This window comes from Nicotiana attenuata, unplaced genomic scaffold (genome assembly GCF_001879085.1).
Source record: "Nicotiana attenuata strain UT unplaced genomic scaffold, NIATTr2, whole genome shotgun sequence".
Taxonomy (NCBI): Eukaryota; Viridiplantae; Streptophyta; class Magnoliopsida; order Solanales; family Solanaceae; genus Nicotiana; species Nicotiana attenuata.
The window spans coordinates 650,354-666,962 of NW_017670305.1; positions in this window are offsets into that span (position 1 = coordinate 650,354).

Consider the following 16,609-nt stretch of genomic DNA (forward strand, 5'->3'; position numbering starts at 1 on the left):
GCCGCCATGGCGTGGTCCTTATTATTCGCTGGAACAACCGGTACCACATTTGCGCCAGACATTTCATCAAGCTGACATGATGTGGGAGTCTGAGGAAGACGCAGCCTTAGCTGGCAAGCGGAAGCTATTTCTGGATGGTGAAGACATGGATTGCAGTGCGATAGTTGAGGAGGAGGAGGAAGAAGACCTTACTATTCAGACCGTGGAAAAAAGAGATGCTCTCAAGAATTGGACTGTTGCACCATCCCGGGCCCGTCGAGTTCCTGGGTAGCCTGGCAATTACCATCAATTATTTTTAAAGCAATTTTTGAGCATGTAACACATTTTTAATATTTTGTTTTGAAATAATTGCTCGAGTCATCCATCCGTACTTGTTGACGTTTTCAACATTTTATTAATACATCGCTATCTTTAGTATTTATTATTATTCTTTACATTTTCTCTCTACAAAATTATTACATATCCCGATGAACCTACGACTGTGACATGTAATGAGACAACGCAACATAAGGATAGTGATTCAGAGGAACTGGAAGATGATATAATACCTGAGGAAATTGTCGGAGAAGTGGAAAACTTTGGAAACAAGCCTAAGTCTAATTTAGATGAGACTGAGACAGTCAACTTAGGGGACTCCGAAACGATCAAGGAAACACGTATAAGCATTCACCTATCACCATCAGAGAAAGAAGAGTATTTCCGATTCCTAAAAGAGTATGAAGATATCTTTGCATGGTCCTACGATGATATGACTAATTTGAGCACATCCATAGTGGCTCACAAGCTACCTACCAATCCCATGTGTCCACTGGTAAAATAGAAGCTTAGAAAATTCAAGCCGGATATGAGTTTGAAGATAAAGAGGAGGTCACCAAGCAAATCAAAGCCAAGGTTCTTAGAGTGGTTGAATATCCGACTTGGTTGGCCAACATTGTGCCAGTTCCGAAGAAAGATGGGAAAGTTAGAGTATGTGTTGATTACCGAGATTTAAACAGGGCAAGTCCTAAAGATGATTTCCCGTTGCCCAATATACACAAACTGATCGACAACTGTGCCAAACATGAATTCCAGTCTTTTGTGGATTGCTTTGCGGGGTATCATCAGATCTGGATAGATGAAGAGTATGCCGAAAAGATAGCCTTTATCACGCCACGAGGGATGTACTGATATAAAATAATGTCGTTTGATTTGAAGAATGCTGGAGCCACTTACATGAGAGCCATGACAACCTTTTTCCACGACATGATACACAAGGAAATAAAGGTGTACGTGGATGATGTCATCATCAAATCCATAAGAAGCACATCATGTAGCAGACTTGAGGAAATTCTTTGATCGGCTTCGAAGGTAAAATTTGAAACTGAATCCTGCAAAGTGTGCCTTCAGAGTCCTTACCGAGAAATTGCTAGGATTCATCGTCAGCCGCCGAGGGATTGAATTGGACCCATCAAAGGTCAAAGCTATCCAGGACTTGCCACCTCTGAAGAAAAAGAAAGATGTGATGAGCATTTTAGGGCGTCTCAACTACATCAGCTGTTTCATAGCACAATCAACCGTGATCTGTGAGCTGATTTCAAAATGCTGAAGAAAAATGTTGCAACAAGCCGGACTGAAGAATGCCAGGAAGCCTTCAACAAAATCAAGGAGTATTTATCTAAACCACATGTTGTGGTCCAACCAGAACCAGGAAGACCTTTGTTGCTTTATTTGTCCGTACTAAATGGGGCTTTTGGTTGTGTTCTGGGACAACACGATGAGACTGGAAGAAAGGAGCAGGCAATATATTATCTGAGTAAGAAATTCACACCTTACGAAGCCCGGTACTCTTTGCTGGAGCGCACCTGCTGCGCTTTGACATGGATAGCTCAAAAGTTGAGGCATTATTTCTCTACATACACCACATATCTCATATCAAGAATTTCTTTCAAAGCGGAGGAATTTTGTATAGAAGGACCCCCGACCTAGGATTATTAAGGTGTGTCGACGCCAAGGAAGCATCCAGATTGCTCGAGGAAATACATGCCGGAACCTGCGGACTGCACATGAATAGATTTGTCTTAACCAAGAAAATACTAAGAGTAGGATATTTCTGGATGACTATGGAAACAGACTGCATCAAGTATGTCCAGAAGTGTCACCAATGCCAGATACATGCTGATATGATATGAGTGCCACTTAATGAACTTAATGCAACAAGTGCACCCTGGCCTTTCTCTGCTTGGGGCATGGATGTCATCGGTCCAATCGGACCCGTTGCTTCAAATGGGCATAGGTTCATTCTAGTGGCCATAGACTATTTCACAAAGTGGGTTGAGGCCGCATCTTACAAAGCTGTAACTAAGAAGGTCGTCGCAGATTTTGTTCGGGATCGCATTGTTTGTCGGTTCGGAGTACTAGAGTCAATCATCACCGACGATGCTGCCAATCTGAACAGTAATCTAATGAAAGCCATTTGTGAAACTTTATAGATCAAGCATAATAATTCCACAGCATACAGGCCGCAAATGAACGGAGCTATAGAAGCTGCCAACAAGAACATCAAGAAGATACTAAGAAAAATGGTAGATAACTACAAGCAATGGCACGAGAAGTTGCCATTTGCTCTGCTCGGGTATCGTACCACGGTTCTCACATCAACTGGGGAAACACTTTACCTGCTGGTCTACGGTACGGAAGTGGTTATTCCTGCCGAAGTAGAAATCCCTTCTCTAAGAATCATACAAGAAGCTGAGCTCAGCGATGCAGAATGGGTACAGAGCCGATATGAACAACTGGCTCTCATCGATGGAAAGAGAATGAATGTGGTATGTCACGGTCAACTCTACCAGAAACAAAATGGCAAGAGCTTTCAACAAAAAGGTCAGACCAAGGCAATTCATACCGGGGTAGTTAGTGCTAAAGCGGATCTTCCCACATTAGGACGAAGCCAAGGGGAAGTTCTCACCCAACTGGCAAGGTCCCTACATGGTTCATCGAGTACTAAATGGAGGAGCACTCATACTTGCAGAAATGGACGGAGAGATTTGACCAAAACCTATCAACTCGGATGCAATCAAGAGATACTATGTTTAGGATTGTATACATTTCTTCACTTGATGTAACTGAACTATGCTTGACCTGATTGCCGTTTAAGAGGGATACGTAGGCAGTCCTGTGGGTTCAGTCACATCTTAATAAAATCTTCATTTTTCCCATGATCAAAAATTGGGGCAAGATCGCAAGTTCAGTTGATTTCATCATATGCGGAACAACAAAACGTATTGTTGGAAGTATTGCATTTAAACTGGGGCAGAATTCTAAGGCAAGGAGGTCACAATGTCTCTAAAATGTATCACAGTCACCGGTTCATCTAATCTATTTGATATCGCATACTACTACATTTTAAATAACTATATTTATCAAATGCATGCATATTTTTCAAAAACTTTGTTTCTATGACAGCCAGATGTTGCCCAGGGTAACTCAAACAGGATCTCAAGACAGGAGTAAAGACAGAGCAAGAAGACAAAAAGCACGAACCGACCTCCCCCCCACAAAACTCACAATTTTCTTTGGATGCAGGCACGATAAGGCAACAATATTCGCAAATACATCAAGTCACTACCTTCATGACGACATGTTACCTAGCGCAAACACCTCTAGCTAAGAAATACTTTACTTTCTCACCGTCACTAATCGTTTTCTTGCATAAGGCTAAGCATTGCCTTTCTTTGTATGAGACTAAGCATTGTCTCCCCTAATTGCATGAGACTAAGCATTGTCTCCCTTCTTTGCATGAGACTAAGCATTGTCTCCTCTTCTTGCATGAGGCTAAGCATTGCCTCCCTTATTGCATAAGACTAAGCATTGTCTCTCTTTCCTTGCATGAGACTAAGCATTGTCTCCTCTTCTTACATGAGGCTAAGCACTGCGTCTATAACTGCATAAGGCTAAGCACTACCTTTCCCTGCATGAGACTCAGTGGTGTCTCCTCTTCTTGCATTAGGCTAAACATTGTCTTTCCTTGCATGAGACTAATCACTGTCTCCCCTAATTGCATAAGACTAAGAATTGTCTCCTCTTCTTACATGAGGCTAAGCACTGCCTCCATAACTGCATATGGCTAAGCACTGCCTTTCCCTACATGAGACTCAGCGTTGTCTCCTCTTCTTGCATTAGGCTAAACATTGCCTTACCTTACATGAGACTAAGCATTGTCTCCCCTAATTGCATGAGACTAAGCATTGTCTCCTCTTCTTGCATGAGGCTAAGCATTGCCTCCCTAATTGCATGAGACTAAACACTGTCTCTCTTTCCTTGCATGAGACTAAATGTTGTCTCCTCTTCTTACATGAGGCTAACCACTGCCTCCATAACTGCATAAGGCTAAGCATTGCCTTTCCCTGCACAAGACTAAGCATTGTCTCCCCTTTTGGCATAAGGCTAAGCATTGCCTTTTCCTTGCATAAGATTAAATATTGTCTCCACTACACTACCTAAAACCTAGCATTATCCCTCTATTCACCTAGGCTAAGCACTGCCCTCATCTTACACAAGACTAAGCCTTGTCTTGTCTCATCTTTGCGTAGGACCAAGCATCCTATCTTTGCATTTCATAGGCTGAAACATCGCTATCTTGTCCAAAGGCGCCATAGTCCGAAGGCATCATCCTCATAGCCGGGAGACACCATGCCATGGCCTGAGGATCTCTCAATATTGCACATCATTATTCAAAGGCGTCATTGTCTGGAGGCACCATCCTCATGGACCGAGGACACGATTTAATGGCCTGCGAATCCCTTATCATATGCTTCATGGCCCAGGACATCATGGTCTAAGAATATCATCCATACCATCCAAATACAACCTTCATGGTCCAAAGGGAATTTGCATCATGTTTATATATATATATATATATATATATATATATATATATATATATATATATATATATATATATATATATATATATATATATATATATATATTCGCATGCAACGTGTTTTAAATTTTGCAGGTAATTCGAGAAGTAATCGTTCTTCAAACGGGAGCAATCTTCGCTCCGATCTCCGTTCACAACGTTCACATCCTTCAATTGTTTCAAACGTAACCGATCACCAGCAATTGCCCACCTTTTTGTAAGGCCCCGTAAAATTTTTACTCAAAAACCCGAAATCTCGTAGTGCCAAGTTAGGAATATGTGTTAGAAATTTACAAAATTCTTCGCGGTGAGCTTGTGAGCCACGGTTCAGACCTTTTGGATTGATTTGTGCATTAAAAAGTTAAGGAAAAATGTTTTTCAGAAAAGCGCGTTTCTACGGTCCATTATGCGATCGCATAATAGCTATGCGGGCCGCATAGTTGCCGCAGAGTGATGGAAGATGTGGTTAGTTTTGAGGTCAAATATGCGGCCGATTATGCGATCGCATAATCAATATGCGGTCATAGTCATCGCATAACCTCCTTGGAATTTTGCGAGGGGCAGTTCTGCGGTGCATTATGTGACCGCAGAACAGGTATGCGGGCCGCATTTTTGTCGCATACCCGGGCAGAATGTTCAAATTTTGAGGGGCATTTGGCGGTCCCCTTTACGGGCCGCATATCAGTTATGCGGTCGCATATGCGACTGCAGATTGAGTCGGGGCTCCTATTTGCTAACTTTTAAAACCCGACCTCATCTCACTAAAAACACCCCCATTAGACCCCTTTTATGCTATTTTACTGCATTTAGAGTGAGAAAAGGAGTTCTAGAGGGAGAAACAAATTCTCACCAAGTCACTACAATCCTTGCCCAAATCTTTGAAGATTTTCAAGTAAAATTTGCTAGGCCTTCATCCTCAGAGGTAAGAACTTGTGCCCTAATCTTTGATTTCGAAAATCCTATTAAAACAAGTGATTAACAAGTGGGTTCATGGGTATAAGGATTGATTATCTTGTATGCATGAATGATAATAGGGTATGGGGAGATTGTGAGCTAAAAAAAATATATATAGCAAGTGGGGTGTAGGATGATAAAAATCTCTCACAAAAGGGTCCTAAAATCACAATGCACACTTCGTGCTTGATAATATACTCAAATGAGCTAGAATCTTAATCATCTCTCTAATTTTTGGTTTAACTTGTAATTCTCATATAATAGATCGAAGTTGCTAAGAGTTTCGGAAATTTGTAAGAATTTAAGGAAAGCTCTATTGAGGTATGTATGGCTAAAACCCCCTCTTCTTAGAAATTGAGCTCCTTTGGTGTCCATGCAAATGTTGTTAAGACCGAAATTTGATTGATGTATTGATTGTTATTTCATATGAATTGGTGTTGCAAATATATACGTGAAAGGTGTGTCTCAATGTGTTCAATATGCTATTCTTGGTAATTTAAGGATGTGTGAAGAATGTGAACCCTGTGTTGAAATGCCTAGACTGCAAGTCAAGTTTAAACTGAGATTGTGTGCCAAACTATGTGAAATCTTCTCTATGCTTACAACCTGAATTGCTCTTGTATGTGCATATTATCCTAAATTGCAAGGTTAATGTTGAAAGTGGAAATGATGTGAAATATGGGGAAAAAGATGTGATAATTGTGGCCCCAAGTGCCTATGAATTGATATATGTGAAACAAAGATTGAAATGAGATGATTAATAAAAAAGGAACAACGTCTTGGTAAGACGACCTAGCCGATCGGGTCGTGATCGGACACCATGCCGCACACATGGTGGTATTGTGCTGATATTGAATCCGGAAAGTGAGAATAAGAATGTGATTGAGATACATGTCTCAAATGAGGCAACCTAGCCGATCGTGTCATGATAGGACTCTGCGCAAGAAGGCGGTGGTATTGTGAATGATGATGAACAATATTAAATGCCCCAACCTAAAGCTATGGAAATTATGTGAAAGTTATATGATCCTTTTATTTGATGGTGTGGTGATCACTTAAAGCTTTGATTGATCCTTATGATTTCTTTGTTCTTGTATGATAGTTCTTTCTAGTGGGATGGTGTTTAGTTATACATACTAGTACTATTCCATGGTACTAACGCCCTTTTGTCGGGGGCGCTACATCTTTGAATGGATGAAGGTGGCTCCATAGCAGACAGTGTCGATCGTAGGTAGCGGAGCATCCTCCACTCAGCAACCTTGGTGAGCCCCTCTTCTTCCAGGGGTTATGTAGTATGTCTTTTGTTATAAATTTCCACTTTTTGAGGTATAGACGGGCCCTTGTTGCCGGCATTATCATAACTGTCTTTTGCATCTTTAGAGGCTCCGTAGACGTTTGTGTGGGTTATGTACGGGTGATGGATGGGTCAATGAATTGTGTTGTAATTCTAAACTCTTGTTCTTCTAAACTGTAACTGTATGAAGTCTTGGAAACTTAACTATGGTTTAAATGTGGTAATATGAAATGAACTACTCAATGTTATATGTATGATCTTTCCCACTGTCTAAATAAACGAAAGCATGGTTTTTCTTGGTCATAGTGTGTTGGGTAGAAAGTGTTCAAAAGGCTTGCTCAATTGGGTTCACTCGATTGAGCGCCGGTCGTGCCTCCCGAGGTTAGGGCGTGACAATTGTACTCTATGACCGTTCAGATATTCGCTTTGTGATACATCCGTAACGTTTCAGATTCACATTCATAACTCCGCATAAATTCATCTGATACTATCATATCCAATGGAACCCTTTCCGAAACATACAACCATTCTTATAACAACTCCATCGGTTTCATTCACCGTTGGCTTGTTTACTTCCTCTTCTGAGTTTGTGTGGTCAAAACAAGTGAGAAATGACTTCAAAATCTGCCACCAATCTTTCCAATTGAACATAACGGGATCTGGTGAACACATCAAAGCGTTAAGTCAGGAATGAACAACAAACGCACTGAGCTGGTAACAGTCAACATGCTTTGGGATTCGTTTAAAATACGAAGGCTTGGTATGTATCAATTCATGGACGATGCAACATAATGAGGGCTAGGGTGAACGGATCAAAGGTATTTTCTATGAAAAGATTGACAAAAGGGTGGTAAACCAGTAACAAGCGAGGTATTCCAAGCAGAAATCAAAGTTATTATTGGAGTATGGCAAGTGAAGGAGCAATAGACCTCAAGGCCAAGGCCAGTGGTTTAAGTCAAGAAAGAACAGCATACGCACTGAGTGGGTGGCAATTGACGCATTTTGGGATTCATGTGAAACAAAAGGTTTGGTAAATGTCAGTTCAGGAGCAATGCAACAGATAAAGGGTATTGGGGCTGGACGGAGAAGAGGTATTTTCTGTGGTAAGGGTGACAGAGAAATTGGTTAATCAATAAGAAAGCAATGTATTTCAGAGTGAAATCGAAGTTATCATGGCACGTGGAGGAGCGATCATACTCAAAGCCAAGGCCACAAACCAACCACCATGTTTAAACTAACAAGTTTTCTTTGTCTGAAACAGAGATGAAAGCTGTGTTCGTATCAAAGCTGGGAAGCTTGAAATTTTCAGGTGTAATGCGCCAATTCTGCTTACGCAAAGGCTATTTAGAGGATCACACATCACCCCTAGGAGACGCACTTCCTAGTCTGAATCATTGACGTTTCACCCCTAGGAGATGCACTTCCTAGTTTGAGTAGGTTATATTTTTGTTGTAGGAGACGCACTTCCTAAACTAAGGTTTCACCCCTAGGAGAAACACTTCCTAGTCTGGGTTTTCAAGTTATATTTTGTTGTAGGAGACGCACCTCCTAAATTGAGATTTTACCTAGAGGAGACGCACTTCCTAGTCTAGGTTTTTCAGGTTATACTGTTTAGGAGACGCACTTCCTAAATTAAGAGTTTACCCTTAGGAGACGCACTTCCTAAGTTGATTTTCACCCATAGGAGACGCACTTCCTAAGTTGATAGTTCATTCATAGGAGACGCACTTCCTAGTTTGAGTCATTGAAGTTTCACCCTTAGGAGACGCACTTCCTAAGTTGATTAGACGCACTTCCTAAGTTGATAGTTCATTCATAGGAGACGCACTTCCTAGTTTGAGTCATTGAGGTTTCACCCTTAGGAGACGCACTTCCTAAGTTGATTTTCACCCATAGGAGACGCACTTCCTAAATTGATAGTTCATTCATAGGAGACGCACTTCCTAGTTTGAATCATTGACGTTTCACCCCTAAGAGATGCACTTCCTAGTTTGGGTAGGTTATATTTTTGTTGTAGGAGACGCACTTCCTAAACTGAGGTTTTACCCTAGGAGACGCACTTCCTAAACTGAGGTTTTACCCTAGGAGACGCACTTCCTAGTCTAAGTGTTTCAAGTCATATTTTGTGATAGGAGACGCACTTCCTAAATTGAGATTTTACCACTAGGATACGCACTTCCTAATCAAGGTCTTTCAAGTTATTCTTTTAGGAGACGCACGTCCTAAATTGAAAGTTCATTCATAGGAGACGCACTTCCTAGTTTGAGTCATTGAATTTCACCCATAGGAGACGCACTTCCTAAATTGATAGTTCATTCATAGGAGACGCATTTCCTAGCTTGAGTCATTGAAATTTCACCCCTAGGAGACGCACTTCCTAGTCTGGGTCTTCCTAAATTTAGAATTCATTCATAGGAGACGCACTTCCTAGTCTGGTTCATTGAAATTATACCCATAGGAGACTCACTTCCTAAATTGAGAGTTCATCAATAAGAGACGCACTTCCTAGTTTGAATCATTGAAGTTTCACCCCTAGGAGACGCACTTCCTAGTTTGGGTAGGTTGTATTTTAGGATACGCACTTCCTACATTGAGTTTCACCCTTAGGAGACGCACTTCCTAAGTTGATTTTCACCCATAGGAGACGCACTTCCTAAATTGATAGTTCATTCATAGGAGACGCACTTCCTAATTTGGTTCATTCAAGTTTCACCCCTAGGAGACGCACTTCTTAGTCTGGGTCTTTCAGAATATACTTGTAGGAGACGCACTTCCTAAATTGAGATTTCACCCCTAGGAGACGCACTTCTTAGTCTGGGTCTTTCAGAATATACATGTAGGAGACGCACTTCCTAAATTGAGATATCACCCATAGGAGACGCACTTCCTAAGTTGATTTTCACCCATAGGAGACGCACTTCCTATGTTGATAGTTCATTCATAGGAGATGCACTTCCTAAATTGAGAATTCATTCACAGGAGACGCACTTCCTAAATTGATAGTTCATTCATAGGAGACGCACTTCCTAGTTTGAGTCATTGAAGGTTCACCCATAGGAGACGCACTTCCTAAGTTGATTTTCACCCATAGGAGACGCACTTCCTAAATTGAGAGTTCATTCATAGGAGACGCACTTCTTAATTTTATGTCACTAAAGTTTTCACCCCTAGGAGACGCACTTCCTAGTTTAAGTCATTTAAGTTCGGCCATAGGGGACGCACTTCCTAGTCTGGTTTATTGAAGTTACACCTTTAGGAGACGCACTTCCTAAATATTGAGTTCATTCATAGGAGACGCACTTCCTAATTTTAGTCACTAAAGTTTTCACCCCTAGGAGACGCATTTCCTAGCCTTGGTCACTTAAATTCACCCTTAGGAGACGTACTTCCTAGTTAGGTTCATTCCGGTTTTATTTTAGCATACGCATTTGCTAGTCAAAGTTTTGGTTTTACTCACAGGAGACGTACTTGCCAATCAAGTCTTTAATTGTACTCTCACCATTGCATCAATAGCTTAGGTGATTTACATTTTGCTAACAACTCACCAATCTTCCCAGCCACCAAACTGGGGCAGAAAATTTTCTTTGTTTGTCTATTTTGTTGCAGTCAGGAGCCCACCTGGAGAACAAGGGAATACATTTCAAGTTCGGCAGTCAGGCGCCCACCTGGAGAACAAGGGAATACATTTCAAGTTTCAGCAATCAGGCGCCCACCTGGAGAACAAGGGAATACGTTTCAAGTTCAGAAGTCAGGCGTCCACCTGGAGAACAAGGGAAGTCCAATGCAAATTTTATCTTCCAAGTTTTAATATTTGGTAACATAACGCGCCCAGTCATCAAACTGGGGCAGAAAATTTTCTTTGTTTGTGTACTTTGTTGAAGTCAGGCGCCCACCTGGAGAACAAGGGAATACATTTCAAGTTCGGCAGTCAGGCGCCCACCTGGAGAACAAGGGAATACTTTTCAAGTTCAGCAATCAGGAGCCCACCTGGAGAACAAGGGAATACATTTCAAGTGTCAGCAATCAGGAGCCCGCCTGGAGAATAGAGGCATGTATTTCAAACTTCAGCAGTCAAGCATCACTCGGAGGAATAGCGAAACATTTCATATCATAATTCAAGGCAACAACGCAAGAACGCCGTCGGAAGGATACAAGGCAACACAAGAGCAAGTTTGAAGACATAGATAGGACTTTTGTACTTTATAAGATCATAGCTTAGGCTAGCTTCTTTTTATTTTGACACGGTGTAATAAGGAGATCAGCGAGCAGTAGCAGCAGCAACAGCAGTGAAATCACAGCTCTTGGTAGTCCCAGCTACCAAACCTTCCCGAACTACACTGACCTGATTCCTTTTAGCCAAGGATATGTAGGCAACCTTTGAAGCAGGGTTCGGTCAGACGGTTTTCAGAAATGCTTCACACGGAGTATTCGAACGGGCAAAAATCGCTCGTATCCGCTCACTTATCTTTGCCCGAAAACTCTTCGTGTTCCCGAGCAAAGAGGGGCAGCTGTGAGCACGTGATTTTTGCCCTACATGAATTATTCCCAAAAATTCAAACAAAATAATTTCTTTCATTATTTGGCAATTTTGTGAATTTTTGTGTTATTTTATGCTAATTGTTTGCATTTTATTTGTGCATTTAATTCATATAAAAATATAAAAATACACTTGACGTTAGCATTTAGGATTTAACTTCATGTTTTAGGATTAATTAGTAGTTAAATTGCGTCTAATACAAAATATAAAGAAAATAACAAAAATAGTCCATTTTTTGTTAAATGTTGAATTTGTCATGGGTTTGCTTTTAAATAGGATTTAATAGATTTTTAGGAATTAATTAGTTTAATTTTGGAAAAAAATTAGGTCTTTAATTTTGCATTTTAATAAACTTAGAAAACATAAAAATACAAAATGAAAACAAATAAAAGAAATAAAAAGGGAAAAGAAAAGAAAACAATTAAAAAGTAAAAGGAAAATATAGGCTTAGTGATATGCCCACATTTGGGCCAAATTCTAATCTAATTCCCCAGCCCAAGCAATTCCCACCGGAACCCGTTCGCCCAAGCCCAATCTCCCATTACCCGGTCTGTCTACGCCCCGTCACCAAACGACCCGTTTCGAGCACATTTAATCCTGGCCGTCGAGGATTCATCATCCAACGGCCAGGAACTGATGGGTCAATAATATAAATCGGTCGGAACCGACCCCCCCTCTATCGTCTCCCTCACTCACCCCTCTTCTGTAACCCTAGAGACCGCCGCCCCTTCTCCCACCGCCTTGGGGTGGCGGCGCCACCACAAACTGCCGCCAAAACTACACCCCTAACCCTCCTTTACCTCCTCACTCCGAATCCACCCTTAGTTTACTTCAAATCATCACCAGGCGTCTCAAATACCAGATCGAAGATCCGATCAAACCCTTACCCGCTCCAAACAACTTCAAATTTACACCCTAGGCTCTTCTCTTCATCCTCTTTCCATATCCAACATTAATTTCCCTCGAACCACAATCGAACGGCTCGAATGATGATTTGAGGATCTGTCGTAAAGCCCTAAATCTTCCAAAGGGCTCTAAAATCACACCTCAAGCCTTCTTAGACTTCCTCATTCTAAATTTCAAGTGGAAGCTTTCAAGTCCAGGCAGAATCCCACGAGCCCTAAATTTAGGGTTTGAAGAACCCTAATTCGATTAGGTGTTCAGGCTGGTCCAATCAGTAAGTTTATTCGTAATTTTGTTATTTCTTCGTCCTCGTGAGTGTTTGATTCGACTGTTTTCTTGGTGACAATTAGTATCGCTTTAATTTCTGTTTTGATTTAGTCTAGTCCTGATATGATTTGTTAGTTTAAACGTTTAAATGTCAGTTAATTAGCTCAAGTGATTAATTGTTAGTGTAATTGGATTTTCTGTTATTTTTGATTCAGTTTTGATGTGTTTGCTTTTCTTCTGATAGTAATAGTTTGTTCATATGGTTGTGATTTGAATCCGTTAAAATTAGGGTCAATTAGGTTTGATAGGTTGATTCTGTGATGGTTTAAGTAATTGGTCTAAGTAATTGATGTGGATTTTGATTAGTATTGTTCTTAGGTTTGTTCTCTGTCTATCCATGTTTCAGTATAATTGTTAGTTTACTTCAGTCAATTTCAATTAGTTTAGGTGTTTGGATATAGCTGATTAACTCTTAGTTTGGTAGTCAATTGACTATGGTTCAGTTAAAAGATAGTTTAGTAGGTAATTTTAGAGGTATTCAAGGGCAGTTTAGGTATTCCTAAATAGAAAGAATGTTGTATTTGAGACTAGAACCAACTAGAATCTTCTAGGACCTTCCAAAGTAGGGCTTTAGTGTAAATTTCAGTAATTTTAGTGGGATAACTTGAGTAACAAGTCAGAAAATAGAGGGTTAAGTAGAAATAAGTGAAGGACTAAAGAGCAAACACAAAAGTTGAAGGCTGCCCTCATTGATGCCTATAAAAGGCAGTCTTCTTGGCTTCATTCACAAGTTTTGAGACCCTATAAAAAATTCCCAAAGTTTTGGAACTTCTGAAAATTCCTCCCTACTTTCCATCAGTTTTTTAGCTAAAATTTGAATTTCAAAGTCCCTCCTAGATCTAAAAATCCGAAAACAACAGAAAACTTCCAAAAATCCAAAAAATATCAGTACATTGATCTTCCTTTGATCATTTTTTAAAAGTTCAGCTCTCAATTCAATTGGTTAGCTCACTTAGCATCAAAATTAGCTTAGATTTCTCTGTTTCTGTTCTGTACTTGAAGATTTAGTGCAATTGAAGGTGTTTTGGGGGTTCATCCGAGTTGTTCCTGGGTGTTTTCGACTGTTGAGAGTGTTCCATAATTTCTTAGTTCAATTTCGAGTGAACTTGAGGTCAAACAAGCTCGTTTTTGATCAATTAGCTGCTGTTGAATTTCTGAATTCATTCCTGGGCTTTTGAGAAGTTGTTTTAATTAAAAATTTACTCCTATTATGGCTGGTTGTGGTCTGCTGTTTTGTCACCTGCTGCTGCTGATTCCTATTTTCTTCTCCTTATCACTTAATTCCAGGTACACTGTTGTATATCTCAAAATTTGGATTGAAATAAAATGCCGCTCGCCTGCTTCTTTGCATTTTTAGCTGGTTCACAATTCTATTGCATCTTTATGTAAAACGATCTAGTTTCATTTAAAAACTGAGATATGTGATTGTATATTGATATTAGTTTGTAGCTGTTAAACTGAAATTGATTAGGACTGTTTGTAGAGTCAGAACTATGTGGGTTGTAAATAAGGACTGCCTGTACTGTGGACTGTTAAAATAATTTGATTACTTCTTCTGATTGTAAGAATTTATTTTAGTAGTGTTGGTTTGAAGTAGTTTAAAATTCCTAGTTCGAGTTTCCATGTGTGAATTCGAAATCAGAGATTTAAGAGTAGAGGTTTGGTTTGAAATTAGGAACTAGTTATGATCTCACTCGTGATTTAAATGGCAGAAATCATTGTTGAGTATGTGTGATTCGTTAAAGTTAACTATTGGCAATCCATTTTCATTTAGCATCATTGACTATCGAGTTTCAATTTTCATTATGTGGTCACGTTAATGTTCAGTTAAATTCATGAATCAACACTCTAATAGGAATGAGCAAACAGCAGGGATTTGGAAGAATAAACTAGTATGCAGCATGTTTGTCATTATGCGTTAGATTATCTAGTTGTGCTGAAGATGCTAGTGTACTTATGTGTTAAATTCAATACTACAATAGCCTAAGGTGATATCAATTTCAAATGCAAAGTCAGAAGTGTGAGTTGATGCAAGTATATAATTAATTCACAAATTGATAGTCTTATGCACTGGTTGGTTAAATTGGACTGTTATAATTCCTGAAGTCCAAATAATTCCTGCCCAGACTTAACGAGAGATATGTGCTCCTGGGCCAGGCATAAGCCCACAGCGTAGTAAGCCATAGCCAAAAGACCATGAGACCATATTTGGGCCTTCGGGTTAGGTAGCGGGTTCGAACTAAAAGGCTTGCCCTTTTGTTTGAACCCGGACTTGAACTTGAAGCCCTAGTTTCATAATATTAAGCAACTAGGATTCTTTAGAGACAATTTAAATAGAAAATGGTAGTTTGCTCTAGGATGGCCTTTAAATAAAAATGAGATGAGCCTCGCCGAACAAAACATATAAATTGCGGGGCCCTCATGAAATGCTCATGTTAAAATACCTAGACTTCGGGACGGGCCGTTTAGCGAATTTCACAGCCTTCCCCAAAGATAATAACACGCTAGCTACTTTAGGCGCGTATTTTAATAACATTACCTTCCTAAACTCGGGTGAACATTTATGTTACCCAAATCCAAATCTCAACGAAGTCGAAATGTGTCAACAACCACGGGTGCATTTATGTGACGTGGTTCGAGATATGTTTTTACGACGTTGCAATTCTCGTTAAAATAATAATAAAAGCGGTTTATAGTTAAAAAGCACATAAGCTAAAACATGTTTTGAAATCAGATAAATCCAAGTATAACAGTTGAGCGATCTTGCTAGAACCACGGAACCCGGGAATGCCTAACACCTTCTCCCGGGTTAACAGAATTCCTTACCCGAAATTCTGCCGGATTTTTGAGAAAAATAAAAGAAAAAAGAAAAGTTTTTTTTTAGTTTGTTTTGTTTGCCAATGGAAAAGAAAAACAAAAAGAGTTTTATTTTCAAATTAGTTTGTCTTGCTTTCAGAAATAGTGTACTTGCCAACAGCAAAAAAAAAACAAAGTTTTGTTTTCGAAAATAGTTAGTTTTATTTGCCCGAACTACGCTGGTTTGATTCTCACCGGATGTGAGATACGTAGGCAACCCTCATCGGGTCCAACCACCCTTTTTCAAAAATAGCCAAAAATACCAAGACTTTAACTTTTTGTCAAAATAAGTCGGGTGCCGCCATTCTTGTTTAAAATAAGCTGAATGTCCCCAAAAGGGCGGCGGAAGGCTGTTTTTGCAAGAACAGCCACCCTAAGTCATTTTTAAATGGTTTGCGGGCACAGTCTTAAAATCTCCCTTTCGGAAGTGCTGAGAGGCCGTATTTGCAAAACCAAGTCTTTGCTTTCTTAAATAAAATTTTTGAAAAAAACTAGCCACTTTTTTTTAAAGTCAAAATAAGTCATTACATGGCCAGCTCTCTTTAAATAGCCTACAGTTGATGTTGAAACCTTCTCAGTCTTGCGCAGGCCCGCGGCGATGCCGAGTGATGCCACGCGGGCCCCAGGATGTGAAGCTTTGATGTACTCTTGATCTAGTTTTTAATCATCGAGTCTGTATTTTGTATTTTGAGTCTGCTTTTGTAGTGTCCTTTTCAACAAAAACAAGTAATCTAGTAGCTTTGTAATCGAAATTTTATTAATGAAAATGTGAAAAAATCCCAAAATTTATTTCCTTATTTTTGCGTTTAGTTGCAAGAACTACGCTCGGTCTGATTCA